Genomic DNA, 10710 nt, shown 5'->3' with positions numbered 1-10710 from the left:
AAATAAGATATTTATTTATTTATTAAAATACCAGAATAAGACGTCTAGTTATTTTAAGACCGCCCTTTTTTAATATTTAAAAATAAATAAACATTATTATTTAATTAAATATAAATTTATATGTTAAAATAATATTTAAAGTATTGATTTAAACATATTAAAATTAAAAGGATAATAATAAAAATTAAATTAAAATGCAATTAAACATATAATTAAATAAAACAATGACAAAATAAAGAAAACTAAAATTATAGGATTAAAATATAAAATATAAAGATTAAAAATTCTAATTCGAATTATTAAAAAGATAGGCATTAGAATGGTAATTTAACCTGAATTCATATTTCGAGATTAAAATAATAATTACTAAACTGTAAGGGACTAAATTCATTATTTACCATATATATATAAGCATATATATATATAGCATGGACTAAATTATAAAGAAAATAAAATTGAAAAATCGAATTAAAATACTCAATAATTGCTTTTAGTGACCAAAATGGAAGTTTACAAAACTAGGATGACTACGCGTGTGGTTTGATCCTGCACGAATTTACTAAAAAGCCCTTTCCTAAAACGACGTAGTTTTAGGGAGGGTATAAATTCACCCCAACCATCCCTAAAGAGCTAAGTGCTCTCATTTTCTCATTTTATTTCTCTCTCTAAAAGAGAGAATGAATTTTCTCTCCTCCTTCTTTCTAAAAGCTCCTACCCGGAGGGAAATGGTCATCGGCCGGCCGCCTTGTTCCGGCGTCGGTCACCACCGCCGGCCACCGTAGAGTTTGAAAATTTACACCAAACGCTTCCTTTTTCAACCCTAGTACCTAATCTGGCTTTCATTCATTCTAAAAGGTCTTAGATCGCCCTAGATCTAAGGGAAAACTGAAGTTTTTTACCTTCGGTTAATGAAGATTCCAAGGCGGTTTAGAGGCTCCGACAAGGTATATTTCTTTATTTTTTTTCCTTGCTTTCGAATGGCTCTTTGGTTCTTCTCACTGCTCGGGTTTTTTTCTTGCTGTTAAGTTTGTTCTGCTCTCTCTGTCCCCCTTCTGTTCTTGCATGTTTGATTCCTTTATAGCCACCACCGAGGCTCGCCTTGGACTGGTTATAAAGGGGTGACCTTTGGTGAGTCACCAAACATGATGGTGACTCACCCTAGGTTTCGACATGTGGAGGGGAAGCTGGTGATTCTAGAGTCTTCGATAAGGGCGACAGGAGGAGGCTAAGGCACCTGGAAGCAGTTGGTTGAAGCAGTGGCGTCGGCAGCTGGAAGCTTGAGGCGGCGGCGGCGTTAGGGTAAGAAACCCTAGTAGAAACTTTAAATGGGTTTAGGGTTTCCATCTGGTTTGGGCTGATGTTTGGGTTACTCTTGGGCCATCTAGGCTTCGGGCTACTGGGCTCCGGGTTTGATATTTGGGCCTTCTGGGTCTGATTGTAATTTGTAATATATATTTATTTAGTATAATAATAAATAATAATAATATTAATAATAATAATAATAGAATTAATAATAATACTAATAATAGTAATAAAATATTAATAATATTAATAAAAATAATAAAAACAAGATAAAAATTTAGTGTCTACAGTTGCCCCTCTTTGCCCATTCTTATGTTAACAAGAATAGGGAAAAGACGAAAAAGATAACAAATTTTTGTTCAGTCGACTTCTATTGATTAGGATAGAAATGTTGAAAACATTCTGCCCAGAGGTATTAAGAATGACCCTGAGGTCTTATCATCTTGCACTGTACGTCTTACAGATGACTCGGAGGATTTAAGATCAAGAAACCTTTGAAAATCAATTTCTTAAAATCTAATTTGCAAACATCCTGCACTGTAGGTCTTATGGATGGCCCTGAGGTCTTATCATCTTGCACTGTTGGTCTTACAAATGACCCGGAGGCTTTAAATATCAAAAAGCTCCTGAAGGCTTTTTGAAAACATCATACACTGTAGGTCTTATGAATGACCCTGAGGTCTTATCATTTTGTACTGTAGGTCTTACAGATGACCTGGAGGCTTTAAATATCAAAAAGCTCCCGAAGGCTTTTTGAAAAAATCCTGAACTATAGGTCTTATGGATGACCCGAAGGTTTTGAAAACATCAAAAAGATCCCGAAGGCTTTTTGAAAACATCATGCACTGAAGGGCTTACAGATGACCTGAAGGTTTTGAAAACATCATGCACTGTAGGTCTTACAGATGACCCGAAGGCTTTGAAAACATCATGCATTGAAGGGCTTATAGATGACCCGAAGGCTTTGAAAACATCATGCACTGTAGGTCTTACAGATGATCTGAAGGCTTTGAAAATATCGAAAAGCTCCCGAAGGCTTTTTTTGAAAACATCCTGCACTGTAGGTCTTATGGATGACCCGAAGGTTTTGAAAACATCATGCACTGTAGGTCTTACAGATGACCTGAAGTTTTGAAAACATCATGCACTGTAGGTCTTACAAATGTGGGAAATAGTTTACTAAGTAAGAAACTTTGGAAATCGTTTTCTTACTATTCAACAATTTCATTTTCTTACTATTCAACAATTTCATTTTCAGAAAAGATTGAATGAGAAACTTTGGAAATCGTTTTCTCATTTTTCAAAATAATTTGTTGATTGGGTAACATGCCCCATTTCAAAATAATGTTATATTTGTGGATTGTGATCATCTATTCTTCAGATGTTTGCGTGATTCCTGCATTCGAAGTTTTGAATTACACCTTCTTCTTGTAAGGTATTTTTCATCATGAATCTTCTTTTTCATACGAAAATCTGAAAAAACCTTATGTTTGAATGCAATCAAATGTATTAATGTAATGCATTGTTTATTGTGAAAATGACGTTCTTATGAATGCATGAATGTTGATGCAATCTTCTTTTGACTTCAAAGTGGTGAACTCGGTCTTCCTTCACTTGATCATTTATTTCTAGGGTTACCTTTGGATATCAGTGTAGCAACTTATGCTATATTTCTGAAGAATCATCTGATCAATCTGCATATTTGTGTCTTCTTTGTTTCATGAAAGTCTTAGAAGAAATGTTTCATTTATGGAACTCTTTCCGTAATCAGAATTATGACCTTGATGCCCCATTTTGTCGTTGATAACATCGGCTTTCTTTGCTTGGATTTGTCTAGAAATCCAATAAAGCTTTCATATTTGAAAAGATAATCTATCATCTTTGAAGAGAGAATCTATCATCTTTGAAAAGAGAATCTATCATCTTTGAAAAGAGAATCTATCATCTTTGAAAAGAGAATCTATCATCTTTGAAGAATGTAGATATGCTAAACTCAGCAGAGATTACTTAAGAGAGTAGAGTCTGTTCTGATTTGACTTTTGAAACATAACACAAGGAGGATTTATCCTAATTCCTTTCATGTCTCCACATCTAATCAAATCTCAAACAAGGCAACTTGGACCATATCATGTCGAGATGTTTAACAACAACCTATTGTTCAATCTTAGTTGGCTCCACTAGTATCTTGTTGTTAAAATTTCAGCCCTCCTTCTGTGGAAAGAAATCTTCATCATATCTCACTTCTAACCTTGGGGTTGAAGAAGATAGACTTTATCTTGCATTTATAAATGAAAACAATAGGATCACAACCTTGGTTCAGCACCATAATCACTGGTTCATAAAATATTTGACAACACAATCATTCTTTCCTGTGGCTTCTGCTCAGATGTTAGTAAAGCATTTGAAAACACATTCATCATTTCCTATGGCTTCTGCCTAGATTTCTCATCAATAACACTCTTTGCATAGTGTTTAAAGATTTTGTATGATGTTACAAGACCACTTGAGAACAAAACTCAGTGGGAATACAAATGGGATGCTGGTGTGTTTCATGACCAAAAAGTTGGTCAAATTCACAAAATATACTAGTGCCGAATTGAATAAGAGATATCAACTGATCTTGATATCATCTCGGGCAAGGGTGATATTGATCACGTTTTCTTCCATAATGAGTATTATAGGAAGTAGAAACACATCAGCTATAGGCGCCATGTACAGAAGGATGTCCATGGAATTCTTACTGCTGGAGATGAAATGCACATGATAAAACCAAATAGATGAAAATTCAGTTTATCCTGACTGACAATGATAACCCCAGTAACAACGGGAATAAGGGTAATATGCGTAAGCCGAGCCTCCTTCTTCAATGTCATCAAGTAAACGAAAACTGATGTGAAAAATGACTTCGTAGCCTCAACAACATGATTGAAACTAACTGCCAAGAATCTCAAAGAAATATGTCCAATCATCACCGACACACAGAATACAAAATTCAAAGCCGAGATTTTGAGGAACTGAACCCTGGATCGAATGGTCTGTATGGGGATCATCTTTATCCATGCAACTGTGATGTAACTTAACAAAGAACATGTTGTCATGTGACACATGGTTAAGAATATTGGGTATTTGAAACCGTACTCGCTGAGTAGATATTTGTTCAACAATAGGACCCTAATATAAATGCCAGATGAACGAAGCAATTATCTATAGTCAGCTCTACTGTTAATGTTTCACTATTTTCATTCTTCATTCCTTTCTGTCTTATTGGAAATATTTGCTCAAAGCAATGATTTTTCCACAAGATAGTATGGGTCTTCAATATGTCCCAATATTTGCTAATACAAATGTTCAAAATGCGTCAACATTCTTATTTCTGATTGAAATGGGCTTTCAACATGCCCCAAAATTTGCTTCTTGTTGATGCGATCCTTCAAAATGCTCACATGGATCATTTCTGTTTGAATTAGGTATTCAAAATGCCCCAATATTATATTTCTGGTTGAAATGGGCTTTCAGCATGCCCCAGCATTTGCTGATGTGAACGTTCAAAATGCATTCAAAATTATTTTCTTGCTGATACGAGTCTTTAAAATGCCCCAACTTTTTGTACTGATGTGAGCTTTCACGATGTCCCAAATATGTTTATCTTGAATACTTTCACTCTGGTGTCACTAAACAACAGTGTTGTCAAGTAATTTGAGGAATTATCCTTCATGTTGTCACAAACTTAAGAAGTAATCAATCATTCTGATAGAAATGTCTGATATATGTGCCTCTTCTGAATGAGGTGACCATTGTTTTTGATCTGGAGGGATCTAGTCGGATAGAGTGGTATAAATCGCTTGGTAATCTATTCCAGGTCGACACAATGGCTTATAATCTTTCGATCTTAAGAAACATGTTCCCCAAGGGTATCAATATTCTATCTCTTTTCTCTAGGATTTGTGTTACAAATGTTGCCCTTTACTGGCTCGACATACCTTTAAAAGCAGAGGTGCAAGAACTGAATGGTGATCGATTATAGAAATTGATGAGTAGATTTGGTGGATTCAACCTTGTTGTCAATGGCATCCCATATAACAACCTTACTGGAAGAAATAAACATCACAGGGATGGACTAGAACATTTTTTTTGGCGTATTTTCTTGCAACGGCTACTACAATAACTTTCTTTTCTGTTTCTCCAAGATACGCACTGACATATCCCACTCTTCCCAAACCATGGAAAGGTTTGGCTAATAGTAAAATTGGTTATCTCTACTTTTGGAATCCTATAACCAATGTTACCCAATATGAAAGGTCTATAAGTGTAGAATTTGTTCCAATGTCCTATTCTGTGCCATAAGTTCTCAAGTTCAAAAAACGCCGCTATAGATCTCGATCTATTGCGGCGTTTGTTCCAAAAACACCGCTATAGATCTCGACCTTTTGCGGCGTTTGTTCCAAAAAATGCCGCTATAGATCTCGACCAATTGTGGCATTTATTCCAAAAATGCCGCTATAGATCTTGAACTTTTGCGGCGTTTGTTCCAAAACGCTGCTATAGATCTTGACCTATTGCGGCTTTTTTTTGTTCTCAAACGTCGCTAACTTTAGCGGCGCTGGTATGGCCGGTGCTTCTTGCTGCGTTTTTATTATCGCTGCAAGTGCTTAAAACGCCGTTATAGGACTAAAAAATGCCGCTAAAACTCTATTTTGTTGTAGTCCCATGCTTCATTGTTCTTTGGGAAATACATTGGGTTTGCTAAGTTTGTTTGTATCCAGTCCGTCATCCCTAACGTAAAGAATTCTGACCACTTCTCCTCCTTAATGAGTGATAGCCATATTGTTTTAATCCTCGAGCACTTACGTAGGACGTGGTCCACATCTTCATTCCCGTCTCCACATTGATTGCATCTATCATCATTTGCCATATGCCTCCGAACTCTCTCACTATTAGTGAGCAATGCTCCCCTGGCCGCGAGCCAGATGAATGTTTTGATACGTTGTAGTCCTCTAAACTTTGCTATTGTTCTCCATACTTGTGCTTCCTCAGCTGTTGTTTGTTTTGTTAATGTTCCATAGGCCGATTTTACAGTAAAACGTCTATCATCCTGCCATTTCCAACCTATCGAGTCATTTTGAAAATCTTTTTTGGGGGGTGGTACTGCTGCTACCCTCGTAAGTATTTCCATTGGTAGTAACGGTTCTAATTTTCTCCAATTCCACTCCCCATTTGAATTTACCATGGATGCTATAGAGGTTTCTTCCAGTCCTTGAGTGCTTGAGACCGTTATATGATTTATTAGAGGACTGTACTCGTGAAGCCACACATCTATCCAAAATTTAATATCTCTCCCATTTCCTACGGTCCATATCACACCTCTACGCAGTTCCTCCCAAATCCTTACTAGTCATTTCCATAGGTTGGAACCGTTACTTCTCTTGATGCTCTCAGGGATATTCCCTTCCATTTATACTTTGCACGTAAAAGTTGAACCCATAGCTTATCCTTATGCTTGAGGATTTGAAATGCCACCTTCATCAATAAGGCTTCATTTTGCTGGATGAGCTTTTTTATCCCCCAACCTCCTTTTGAAATTTGACTACTCATCGTGTTCCAATTAACAAGGTTGGTAGTTCCTTTGTCCGACCCGTGACCCCATATAAATTTTCGAATAACAGGTTCAACTTCAGCACAAGTGTTCTTTGGAATGGTTGTTGTTTGCATTGTGTATGATGGTATTGCTGTTAGCATAGCCTTTGCCAATGTAATACGCCCTGCTAAGACCAGTTGTTTTGCCTTCCAGCATTAGAGTTTGTCTTGAACTCTTTGCACCAATTAATTGTAAGATTTCCTAGTCACATTCTCGTGTATAACCGGTACTCCTAGGTATTTCCTCAAATCTTGTACTTCCTTAAACCCTAATTCTGTGCTGATCTCTATTATTAGACTTGTCTTAACGTTATTAGGGAAGAAAATATTAGTTTTATCAATACTTACTTTCAGTCTTGATGCTTTGCAAAACTGGTCCAAAATTTGTCAAATCACTTGTAGTTGTTCAATGGACGCTTCTGAAAAAGTATCATATCATCTGCGAAGAAGAGGTGCGAAATTTCAGGGCCTTCTTTGGACACTTTAAAGGGTTTCCAACGTTTTCCTTTTGTTTCCCAGTAGATTGCTTGCGTTAATCGTTCCATGCACATGACAAAAAAGTAAGGTGACAATGGATCGCCTTGTCTAAAGCCTCGAGTTGGATTGAAAGAGTTTGTTACTTCCCTGTTCCAAACTATTTGCGTAGATACCGAAGTTACACACTATATTATCATTCGTCTCATTTCTGTTGGAATGTCAATATCTTGTAGAGTGTCTTCTATAAATGACCATTCTAGCCTGTCTTATGCCTTTTCTAGGTCGATTTTGATTGCCATCCACCCTTTGCGACCTTTCTTTTTTCTCATCAATGTATCACCTCCTGTGTGATAATGATATTCTCCGTTATGAAGCGTCCTAGTACAAAACTAGCATGGGTAAGGGAGATTCATTCTGGTAGGAACGACTTTAATTGATTAACCAAAATCTTATTTACGACTTTGTAAAGTACTAAGCATAGACTAATTGGTCTGAATTGGCTCAGATTTTCAGGTGCGTTCACTTTGGGTAAGAGGACTAGTAATGTGCGGTTAAGGCTTTCATCCATTGGTCTCCCATTGAATAAATTCTTGACGTAGTTGCAAACTGACTCCCCTACATCATTCCAATTCCTTTGATAGAATAAAGCATGCATGTCGTCCACCCCTGGAGCTTTCCATGGATCCATATAAAATATTACAGTTTTGATCTATTCATTTGTGACTGGCATTGTAAGCTCTTTATTTTTTTGTTGTCCCAAAGTTTTGAATTCCCCTCTTATTTCATATTCAGATATAACCGGGTTTGAACTTGTAAAGAGGTTTCGATAATAATAAATTGCCATTCCTTTTAAAGTATCATGGTCCATGCACCATGTTCCATCATTGTTTTTCAAGGCCCTTACCCTATTCTGCCTTCTTCTCATTGTCGATGCGTGGAAGAACTAGGTGTTTTTATCGCCTTGGAGGATCCATTTATTCCTTGCCTTCTGAAACCATAAATTCTCTTCCTTCTCGAGCATGACATCCAGTTCGTCCATTAGTTGCTTCTCCAAGTCAATTAGAAATTCCGAGTGTGCTTTGTTTAGTGATTTCTGAATTCCTCGAAGCCTTGCCATAATTCTTTTCTTTTTTCTCCCGATGTGCCCATATACATCTTGATTCCATTTTGTAACGTTTGTTTTGAACTTCTCCACGTTTGTAAGTATGTCTTGCTCTGGTTTCCAAGTCGATTCTAAAAATTCTTTGAAATTTGGGTGGTCTATCCATGATTCTAAGAATCGAAATGGGCTGTTTGTTTTGTCTATCTCGTTGTCACTTGTTTGCATTAAAATTGGACAATGGTCCGAACCTACTCTTTCGAGATGAAAACTGTTGTACCTGGATGTGATTCAAGCTACTTTTCGTTGACCAAATACCTGACCAGCCGCTGGTACAGATTTCCTCTCCTCCACGTGAACTCGGTGCAGACACTAAATTTTTGTCTCGTTTTTATTATTTTTATTAATATTATTAATATTTTACTACTATTATTAGTATTATTATTATTATTATTATTAATATTATTATTTATTATTATTATTAAATAAATATATATTACAAATTACAATCAGACCTAGAAGGCCCAAATATCAAACCCAGAGCCCAGTAGCCCGAAGTCCAGATGGCCCAACAGTGACCAAAACACCGGCCCAAACTAGATGAAAACCCTACCATTTAGGATTTCTGCTAGGGTTTCTAACCCTAGCGCCGCCGCCGCCTCAAGCTTCCAGTCGTCGCTGTCGACGCCACTGCTTCAACTAACTGCTGCCAGGTGCTTCAGCCACCTTCTGTCGCCCTTATCGAAGACCCCAGAATCACCAGCTGCCCCTCCACATGTCAAAATCTAGGGTGAGTAACCACCATGTTTGGTGACTCACCAAATGTCGTCCCTTTATGACCGGTCTAAGGCGAGCCTCGGTGGTGGCTATAAAGCCATCGAACCTGCAAGAAGAGAAGGGGGACAGAGAGAGCAGAACGAACCCAACAACAAGAAAAAAACACCCGAGCGGTGAGCAGAACCAAAGAGCCATTCGAAAGCAAGGAAAAAAGAGAGAGAAGAAATATACCTTATCGGAGCCTCCAAACCGCCTTGGAATCTTCATTAACTGAAGGTAAAAAACTTCGGTTTTTCCTTAGATCTAGGGCGATCTAAGAACTTTTAGGATGAATGAAAGCCGGATTAGGCACTAGGGTTGAAAAAGAAAGCGTTTGGTGTAAATTTTCAAACTCTACGGTGGTCGGCGGTGGTGACAAGCGCCGGAATAAGGCGGCCAGCCGATGACCATTTCCCTCCGGGCATGAGCTTTTAGAAAGAAGGAGGAGAGAAAATTCATTCTCTCTTTTAGAGAGAGAAATGAAATGAGAAAATGAGAGCACTTAGCTATTTAGGGCCGGTTGGGGTGAATTTATACCCTTCCCAAAACTACGTCGTTTTAGGGAGGGGCTTTTTAGTAAATTCGCGCAGGATCAAACCACACGCGTAGTCATCCTGGTTTTGTAAACTTCCATTTTGGTCACTGAAAGCAATTATTGAGTATTTTAATTCGATTTTTCAATTTTATTTTCTTTATAATTTAGTCCATGCTATATATATATGCTTATATATTTAGGGTAAATACCGAATTTAGTCCCTTACAGTTTAGTAATTATTATTTTAATCTCGAAATATGAATTAAGGTTAAATTACCATTCTAATGCCTGTCTTTTTAATAATTCGAATTAGAATTTTTAATCTTTATATTTTATATTTTAATCCTATAATTTTAGTTTTCTTTATTTTGTCATTGTTTTATTTAATTATATGTTTAATTGCATTTTAATTTAATTTGTATTATTATCCTTTTAATTTTAATATGTTTAAATCAATACTTTAAATATTATTTTAACATATAAATATATATTTAATTAAATAATAATGTTTATTTATTTTTAAATATTAAGAAAGGATGGTCTTAAAATAACTAGACGTCCTATTCTGGTATTTTAAAAAATAAATAAATATCTTATTTATAAATATATGTATATATATATATATATATATAATTTATTTTTATTATTTTTAAGAAAAATCATTATATTCTTCTTAATATTTATTTATTTTTAATATCAAAGAAAAAGACAGTCTTAATATAACTAGATGTCATATTCTGGTATTTTAAAAATAAATAAATATACTGCTTATAAATGTATATATATTTACTTAGTTTTTATCATTTTTTAGGAAAATTATTATATTCTTATTAATATTTATTTATTT

The sequence above is a fragment of the Hibiscus syriacus genome, unplaced genomic scaffold (assembly GCF_006381635.1).
Source record: "Hibiscus syriacus cultivar Baekdansim isolate YM2019G1 unplaced genomic scaffold, ASM638163v2 tig00110387_pilon, whole genome shotgun sequence".
NCBI lineage: Eukaryota > Viridiplantae > Streptophyta > Magnoliopsida > Malvales > Malvaceae > Hibiscus > Hibiscus syriacus.
Note: the sequence above shows the minus strand (reverse complement) of the source record.